Here is a 9,812-nt window from a genome sequence, read left to right as displayed (position 1 = left end):
CTCCTGTGCTTGAAAGAGACCATGTCATAATTCCATTCAATTGAATTGAATTGGGTAAAAACATTACCACGTTGTATTCCCAGAGGACAGCGCTTAAAAAGTAGTAATTAAAGCACTTGGCCCTCGCTAGTAAAAACAAGTAAAACATCTAATGGTTAGAAGACAAGACAAAGATTACAAAACAACAACATTACATTCATTTAAGTGAGGAAAACTGTCACCATCCATTGCACCTCATCCCTAATCTTAAAAATATAACCAAACCAACAGTAGCAATAAGCATGTAATATCCAAGTTATTCACATCAACTCAAATCAGCCCACACAGACCAACTAAAAACTAAACATATCCTCTGTTACAGAAGTGCGTCAGAAAAGCAAGCAAATGCTTCAAAGCTTGGTTGAACCTTTCACATAAGTAAATTGGCCATTAGGTTATTGAGACCAGTGCCTGTGATTGGCTCTGAAGACCGGCCCCTGTTATTGACCTCATATGTTCACATTAACAAGGCTCGGAACATAGCAAGACTTTTTTCAACCTGTTACTTAACTATTCATTCACTTCCTGTAATCATTAAAGTCCAATACTTTTGATTAAGTGTCAGTGCCATCTGTGTTTTACTCCCAGTCAGGGCTATAGCTCCTTCTTGTCACTCAGTCAATCTGATGGTTGCCATGATGGAGCCATGTGGCAGAGGGAAGGAAGGCCATTCATAATTAAAGCCAAAGACTACAGGCTTTAATCACCAGCCACTGCCTCCCCGCGCAGCACAGCGCAGCACAGCACAGCACGCCACATATCCCTCCACCATGCGCTACAACTGCATGGAGCCAGTCTCTGTTGCTATGCAACTGCAGCAAAGAAAGTGCAAGTATATTTCTGTACATCTTTAAGGGGCATCTTTCCACTGACCCAGTTGCCTGAGGCAAAACAAAAAGTGTCTTAACACGCCATTATGTCTGTCTGCTATGTTTTAGTTCTTTAGGAAGTTGTCCGTCACCCCTTTTACAAGGGCCGTTTTTGAAATGTCAGGTCATCTTCAAGACTTTGCCTGTGTAACGTGACATGTACGAGCAGTACATATTACAAGTAATATCCACAAATGTGAGGGCTCTTTACCCACCGAAACGGATGAAATAAATGAATACGTGGTATCCGGGGGCCAGTCTTGTAGGAGAGGAGAATATGTGTGCAGTGTGAGGTGGGGTGAGTCAGACACAGAAGGTTCAATTCAAATCAAACTGTATTGTCACATCCGCTGATTACAACAGGTGTAGACTTTACATTGAAATGCTGACTTATGAGCCTTTTCCCAACAACGCAGAGTTAAAAAGTAAGTCCAAATAAAAAATAGAAAATAATAAGACGATAAATAACATTAACGAGGCTTATATAAAAGGAGCACCGGTAACGAGTCAATGTGCAGGTGTACAAGGTAGTTGAGGTAATTACAGTATGTACATGTAGGTAGGGGTAAAAGTGACTAGGCAATTTATTTATTTTTTACCTTTATTTAACTAGGCAAGTCAGTTAAGAACAAATTCTTATTTTCAATGACAGCCTAGGAACAGTGGGTTAACTGCCTGTTCAGGGGCAGAACGACAGATTTGCTCTTAACTGACTTGCCTAGTTAAATAAAGGTAAAAAATAAATACATTGACTAGTCACTTTTACCCCTACCTACAGCTCGGGGATTTGAACTTGCAACCTCTCGGTTACTAGTCCAAAGCGCTAACCACTAGGCTACCCTGCCGCCCCGGCAATCAGGATAGTTAATAAACAGAATACCAGTAGCGTATGTGTGAAAGTCAAATCAAATCAAAATGTATTTGTCACATGCGCCAAATACAACAGGTGTAGTAGACCTTACGGTGAAAATCTTACTTACAAGCCCTTAACCAACAATGCGGTTTTAAGAAAAATGCAAATAGTAGCTATTCAGGAGTCTTATGGCTTGGGGGTAGAAGCTGTTGGAAAGCCTTTTGGACCTAGACTTGGTGCTCCGGTACCGCTTGCCGTGCGGTACCAGAGAGAACAGTCTATGGCTTGGGAAGGAAAGTGTGTGTATGTTTGTGTGTTTGTGGCGTCAATACGCATGTGTGGTTTGTGAGCCTATGTAATGTGTGTGTGTGTGTGTGTGTGTGTGTGTGTGTGTGTGTGTGTGTGTGTGTGTGTGTGTGTGTGTGTGTGTGTGTGTGTGTGTGTGTGTTGGAGTGTCAGTGTAAGTAGTTGTGAGTGTGTGGGTATCGTCCAATGTGTGTGCATAGAGGCAGTGTAAGTGAGTAAGTGCAACAAAGGATCAATACTAACACTAATAGTCCGGGTGGCCTTTTGAACAACTGTTCAGCAGTCTTATGGTTTGGGGGTAGAAGCTGTTCAGATGCATTTTGGTCCCAGACTTGGCGCACCGGTAATGCTTGCCGTGCCTTTCCAGAGTGAACAGTCTATGGCTTGGGTGGCTGAGGTCTTTGACAATTTTTCGGCCTTCTGACACCGCTTGGTATAGAGGTCCTGGGTGGCAGGGAGCTCGGCCCAAGTGATTTACTGGGCTGTCCGAAGGAAGGACAGGCTCATGGTAATAGCTGGAACAGAATTGGTGGAATGGTATAAAATATGATGCATTCCAATTGCTCCGTTCCAGCCATTATTATGAGCCCGTCCTCTCCAGGCAGCCTTCTGTGGAGTCAGGGTGCAGTATAAGTAATATAACTGCATTATGCTGCAAAAACTGCACCCAGAACAACGCATCGTTTTCACAGCGTCCAAAATACCACCGTTGACTGCAGTTACTGCACTTTTACTACCGTTGACTGCAGTTACTGCACTTTTACCACCGTTGACTGCAGTTACTGCACTTTTACCACCGTTGACTGCAGTTACTGCACTTTTACCACCGTTGACTGCAGTTACTGCACTTTTACTACCGTTGACTGCAGTTACTGCACTTTTACTACCGTTGACTGCAGTTACTGCACTTTTACTACCGTTGACTGCAGTTACTGCACTTTTACCACCGTTGACTGCAGTTACTGCACTTTTACCACCGTTGACTGCAGTTACTGCACTTTTACCACCGTTGACTGCAGTTACTGCCCTTTTACTTGACTGCAGTTACTGCACTTTTACTACCGTTGACTGCACTGCACTTTACCACCGTTGACTGCAGTTACTGCACTTTTACTACCGTTGACTGCAGTTACTGCACTTTTACTACCGTTGACTGCAGTTACTGCACTTTTACCACCGTTGACTGCAGTTACTGCACTTTTACCACCGTTGACTGCAGTTACTGCACTTTTACCACCGTTGACTGCAGTTACTGCACTTTTACTACCGTTGACTGCAGTTACTGCACTTTTACCACCGTTGACTGCAGTTACTGCCCTTTTACCACCGCTGACTGCAGTTACTGCACTTTTACTACCGTTGACTGCAGTTACTGCACTTTTACCACCGTTGACTGCAGTTACTGCACTTTTACCACCGTTGACTGCAGTTACTGCCCTTTTACCACCGCTGACTGCAGTTACTGCACTTTTACTACCGTTGACTGCAGTTACTGCACTTTTACCACCGTTGACTGCAGTTACTGCACTTTTACTACCGTTGACTGCACTTTCTTTTTTGTTCAGGGGTTATTGTTAAATGCCAGGGGTGGGAAAACTACGCCCCGCAAGCCGGATCCGGCCAGCAAACCCCTTCAATCTGGCCCGTGGGAGGTTTGAGCCAGCCTGCGGCAGTTTTTTGGGGGGAAATTATTATTTGGGGATAATTAAACACTCCAGGTCAATCTTGAACGTCTACATAAAAAGTATGTAGAAATGATGAAGGACCTATATATTTTCAAATAACTTCCCTTTATCTGGCCTGCAAATAGATTTTGATAAATTAAATCTAATCTCTGCCGCCCTCCATTGAATTTCAAAATCCCGATGTGGCCCTTTACACAAAACATATGTCCACCCCTGTTATAGGCTGTATGAAACAATGGACAAATCTTTCCTGAAGTGGAAATAAATTTGGCATTTTGACTTAAATTGCACATCTTTTATGATAAAGTATCTTCTCATATTGCTTAAATTGATTGGGATGTGGGTCATTATAGGGATTGGAAACTGATCCTGTTTTTTGTTGTGGTGTGTGATCACTCTCTAGTGGTGTAATGGAGTTACTACATCCAGTGGCTCCTGAATCTGTCACTCGACTCCACTTGGGCAGAGACGAAGAGGCAAAGCGATAAGCCAGGCTGACGATACTACACGGTAGTCAGATTCCGATATCGATCAATTTGATATAACCATTTTCCAAAGCATCTGATCTGTTTCTTAACATGAATAAATGCCAACTCATGGCTGTCAAAGATTGTGTGACACCCTCATATTCAGTGGCGACCAGTCTTTCAGGGCAGGTGTGGCTCGTTTAACTAAAAAAATATATGTTTTTCCCATTTTGCATGTTATTTTGGCATTAATATGTGTCACATATCAGTTTGCAAACAATGTTAAAAAAATATATTAAAAAAAATCATTGAGTTAATAAAGCCGGAAACAAACATGGTCTTTTTTTTGCTTTCTTGAGTAAGGCAGCTCCAAAATACAGGTGTTTCAGCCTAGCTCAGTGCTTTCTGTGGTGGTGGGGCAGCCAGCGGAAAATACAGAGCATAGGGGTTGGTAATGTTCTCTAGTTGCGTCGTGATTGGCTCAGTGTTCTGTCACTCATGGGGTCACTGCAAAATCTACGGAAGGGCTCGAAAATTCAAGCCCCTTGAGTGCTGCTATGGATTTACATTAGAAGTGCCCATCCAAGAAGACTCAAGATCTTTGGCCACAGATAAATTTATGTAAAATCAAGTTATATCTATCTACTGTAGCTTTGATTGGACTGTCATATCATACTTTCAAAATCTTAGCTAGCAATATAGACAAGGAGTCGTCATCATGAATCAAGTCGACAATCTACTGGCAAATACATTTTAATCCTTGTCATATGAAGATAAATTATATATAAAACGTATCAGTGCTCATCGGCCATTGGACATAAACATTACACAAGTTGGAAATCCCAAATTCAACAATGAGTGGTTTGGAAGGAATCAGTGGCAAACTGCAAGCATTGCAAAATAATCACTAGCCTGCTATTCAGTGGAGTGAGTTCGTAGTCCAAGTCTGGGTTTAAGGGTATTTTTTTCCAAGCTTATAAGGATAAACATTCAACACCATGGGCCAGAAAAGGTTGAATACATTGGCCATGCTGTCAATCCAGCATGACTTCTGCTGAGTTCAAGACAACTGGGAACTCTGAAGAAAAACAAGCTCCGACTAAGAAAATGTGTTTTGAGTGGTCATCCAACTCGGAATTCCAAGTCGAGAAATCGGGCCTCTTTCTAGAGCTCCAACATGAAGATCAATGACGTCATGATTCCCAGTTGTCTTGGAAGCCCCATACATCCAGAGAATACCAGACTTTGATGACAAAGTTTGATGACAAAATTTACACACAAGAAGGACCGCTGCGCCACCTTCCTGTTCAAGTGAGCAAAGCACAACAAGGTGAGTCCAAAAATGTCTTGTATGCTGCTGTATAAATTATGTAATATGCCAGGAACATATGTATACTGTAGCTAAAAAAGTAATACTATGTGTTTTTTTGTTTAGCCAATGTGCATCACCCTAATCATTTGGTCCCTTTCCCCCTAATAACTTAGTGCACATGCAGCCTACAGCCTGTTTTAGAGAAATGTAGTCATCGAATATTGAGATTTCATTGTCTACTTATATGGCCCCTTTATTTATCCTACGGTTTTGACTTGGTGTACAAGGAGAATACTGTAAGAACGGCCCATGTTCTGAATTTTGTCAGTGTACATTTCAAAAGTGCTGAACAAATAGTTATATTGACTACGTCCATCCTAGCTCGCTCATTAATGTCTTAATCGAAATCACGGATTTCGCTCATCTGTTGCCATAGTTTGTACTTCTCAATTGTCAGTCAAACCACATTTGTTTAAGCAAGTCAGCCATATCAGCTATGTTTTTTTAAAGGCATTCAATTAGGCTGAATGAACTGTTTAGCTGCCAGACAAGGCTCCGCTGATAGCCAGGTGTAGCAGTGGTAAGGATTCACTCCATGGTGCTGAAAATAAAGCTCTGCTGTTGGGTTAATGTATTGTTTAGTGTTGTGTAGTGGATTTTCTGGAATACATCTAAAAAATGTTCTTGTAGTTTTTGCCACTAAGATGTACATGCTAAGATCGCCACTGCTCATACTATGGTATTCCAGTGAAAGAATACACTTTGTTGTTGTTATTTTAGAACATATTTAGGCATAACCATTACAAAGGATCAGAAGTCTAGAGGCTTCCTAAATTGGAACCCTGTTATAGAAAACAAACAGAAGAAGCTAAATCAATGTCTACAGTGGGACATTGTAAGAAGAGTCAGAATAATCTTTAGACTAACATATGCTGCTTTGTCTTAATATCTTGACCTTAAAATAAGAGATGGTTCAGATGCTTTTCAACATTCTGTGGAGAAACGTACCCATTACATTAGGAAAACTGTAGTAATGAGCAAGGTGGGCTTCATTTTCAGGACTTTTTTAATAATAATTCAAACAAAATATTAATTTTCTATAATACTTTTAAGATCAATTGGATAAAACAATACCTACGAAGACCCACTTCTATGTGGAACTTATTCCTCATCATGTCTTATCTACTTTTGGTGGCCTTCATGTTGGTTTGCAATTATAATATTGACAAAGTTTCAGTGAGGTTTTCTTGTCATTGTCCTTAATTTCTAAGAATAATTCCCCACACAGATATTATATTATTAGAATTGGGACATATTGTATAAAAATACACCTTTGTTTTTAGAATATTGGTTATAAAAAATAATATCGTATTGGTGATCCAACTTAATTAGGAGGAATTCTTATCACTTTACAAGATCCCTGTAACACATAATGCTTTTTGCAATTGTTTTTAATACCATTCCCTCAGGTGTTGATTTATTATTCAGGAGCGCGTCAAGCAAAATCTGACCCTGACTTACCTTGTGTATTGGGAAAAAAAGTTTGGATGTTGCCTCACACATACCTACTTATTTTTTTTTTAATTAAGGAAGTTTTATCTTTTCATGATTCATTATCCTGCCAAACACAAAATGAAGAAGGGTAAAAAAAGATAAACTCAAACTGTACCTTTTGTAAGGACCACCCAGAAACAGTGTTTCATCTTTTCAAGCATTGTATTCATGTAAATAATCTGTTTCAAGACATCATTAGATTTATAATTGATCATATTTATGAAGATGTAGTGCTTGGATTATTTTCCTAAAATAGAAATGATTTTAAACAATTGTATGTTTTTACAGTAATTTCATTATTCTTCTGGCCAAATTTCATATTCACAAATGCAATTTTACAAACAAAACACCCATTGTTCTTACCTTACAAAAGGACATTTGACAATATTTTAAGACAATTAAATACTCTACTAACAAAAATGCTGTTAGAATAATAAATGTGTGTTTATCCCTTAAGTGCTTTGTGTTATTTTTTATTTTTTTGAAATGCTCAGAAAACTTTAGGGGCCAAATAAAACCAGCCGCAGGCCAAATTCAGCCGCCAGGTGGGGAGCCCTGCCCTAGCCCAACTGTCTTATACATGTGTGTTCTTATGTACCTTTTGTATTGATTTATTATTGTTAATAAAAAATATTTAAAAAAAATATATATATATATACACATTCAGTACATTCGCAAAGTATTCAGACCCCTTGACTTTTTCCACAGTGTGTTACGTCACAGTTTTGTCCCAGCCCCAGCTAACACACCTGACTCCAATAATCACCTAATCATGATCTTCAGTTTAGAATGACATTTGATTAATCAGCTGTGTTCTAGGGATGGAGAAAAAGTGTGACACCAATCAGGCCCTCGAGTACTGGAGTTGTCCACCCCTGCGTTACAGCCTTATTCTAAAATGGATTAAATAAAATAATTATCTCATAAATCTACACACTGTACCCCATAATTACAAAGCAAAAAACAGAAATACCTTATTTATGTAATTATTCAGACCCGTTGCTACGAGACTCGAAATTGAGCTTAGGTGCACCCTGTTTCCATTGATCATCCTAGAGATGTTTCTACAACTTGATTGGAGTCCACAAGTGGTAAAATATTGTTTTATTTTATTTAACCTTTATTTAACTAGGCAAGTCAGTTAAATAACCAATTCTTATTTACACTGATGGCCTACACCAGCCAAACCCTGACGACGCTGGGCCAATTGTGCCCCGCCCTATGGGACTCCCAATCACGGCCTGTTGTGATACAGCCTGGATTCGAACCAGGGTGTTTGTAGTGACGCCTCTAGCACTGAGACACAGTGCCTGAGACCGCTGCACCACTCGGGAGCCCGGGTGTCTCCCATGATTTGGAATGGCACACCTGTCTATATAAGGTACCACAGAGCAAAAACCAAGCCATCAGGTCAAAGGAATTGTCCGTAGAGCTCTGAGACAGGATTGTGTCGAGGCACAGATCTGGGGAAGGGTACCAAAACATTTCTGCAACATTAAAGTTTTCCAAGAACACAGTGGCCTCCATCATTCTTAAATGAAGAAGTTTGGAACCACCAAGACTCTTCCTAGAGCTGGCCGTCCAGCCAAACTGAACAATCAGGGGATGAAGGGCCTTGCCAGGGAGGTGACCAAGAACCTGATGGTCACACTGACAGAGCTCCAGAGTTCTTCTGTGGAGATGGGAGAACCTTCCAGAAGGACAACCATTTATGCAGCACTCCACCAATCAGGACTTTATGGCAGCGTAGCCAGATGGAAGCCACTCCCCAGTAAAAGACACAGCCCGCTTGGAGTTTACCAAAAGGCACCTAAAGTCCTCTCAGATCATGAGTAACAAAATGTTCTGGTCTGATGAAACAAAGATTGAACTATTTGGCCTGAATGCCAAGCATCACGCCTGGAAGAAACCTGGCACCATCCCTACGGTGAAGCATGGTGGTGGCAGCATCATGCTGTGGGGTTGTTTTTCAGCAGCAGGGACTAGGAGACTAGTCAGGATCGAGGCAAAGATGAACGGAGCAAAGTACAGAGATATCCTTAATGAAAACCTGCTCCAGAGCGCTCAGCACCTCAGACTGGGGTGCTGGTTCACCTTCCAACAGGACAATGACCCTGAGCACACAGCCAAGACAACGTAGGAGTGGCTTCGGGACAAGTCTCTGAATGTCGTTGAGTGGCCCAGCCAGAGCCTGGACTTAAACCCGATCTAACATCTCTGGGGAGACCTGAAAACAGCTGTGCAGCGACGCTCCCCATCCATCCTGACAGAGCTTGAGAGGATCTGCAGTGAAGAATGGGAGAAACTCCCCAAATACAGGTGTGCCAAGCTTGTAGCGTCATACGCAAGAAGACTTGAGATTGTAAACGCTGCCAAAGATGCTTCAAAAAAGTACTGAGTAAAGGTCTGAATACTTATGTAAATGTAATATTTCCATTTCACAAAATTTTTTATAATCAATCATGTGTTTTATGTTGTTGACACCATTCCAATCATTCTGCTCCAGCCATTACCATGAGCCCGTCCTCCCCAATTAAGATGCCACCAACCTCCTGTGCTCTTTGCCCTAACAATGGGAGTCGTTGTCCTCAAAGCTGCACTGCGGGTTGTCGAGCTCCCCTCTACCTTTTTTGAATATTCGATGAGGGTTGTTGACGTCAACCGCCTGTATTCAATGGAGAGAGACGCTATGCTACTAGCTTTAATCAAAAATATTTATAATCATCT

Source organism: Oncorhynchus clarkii, chromosome 8, assembly GCF_045791955.1.
Source record: "Oncorhynchus clarkii lewisi isolate Uvic-CL-2024 chromosome 8, UVic_Ocla_1.0, whole genome shotgun sequence".
Classification (NCBI taxonomy): domain Eukaryota; kingdom Metazoa; phylum Chordata; class Actinopteri; order Salmoniformes; family Salmonidae; genus Oncorhynchus; species Oncorhynchus clarkii.
This window is presented reverse-complemented; position numbering follows the sequence as displayed.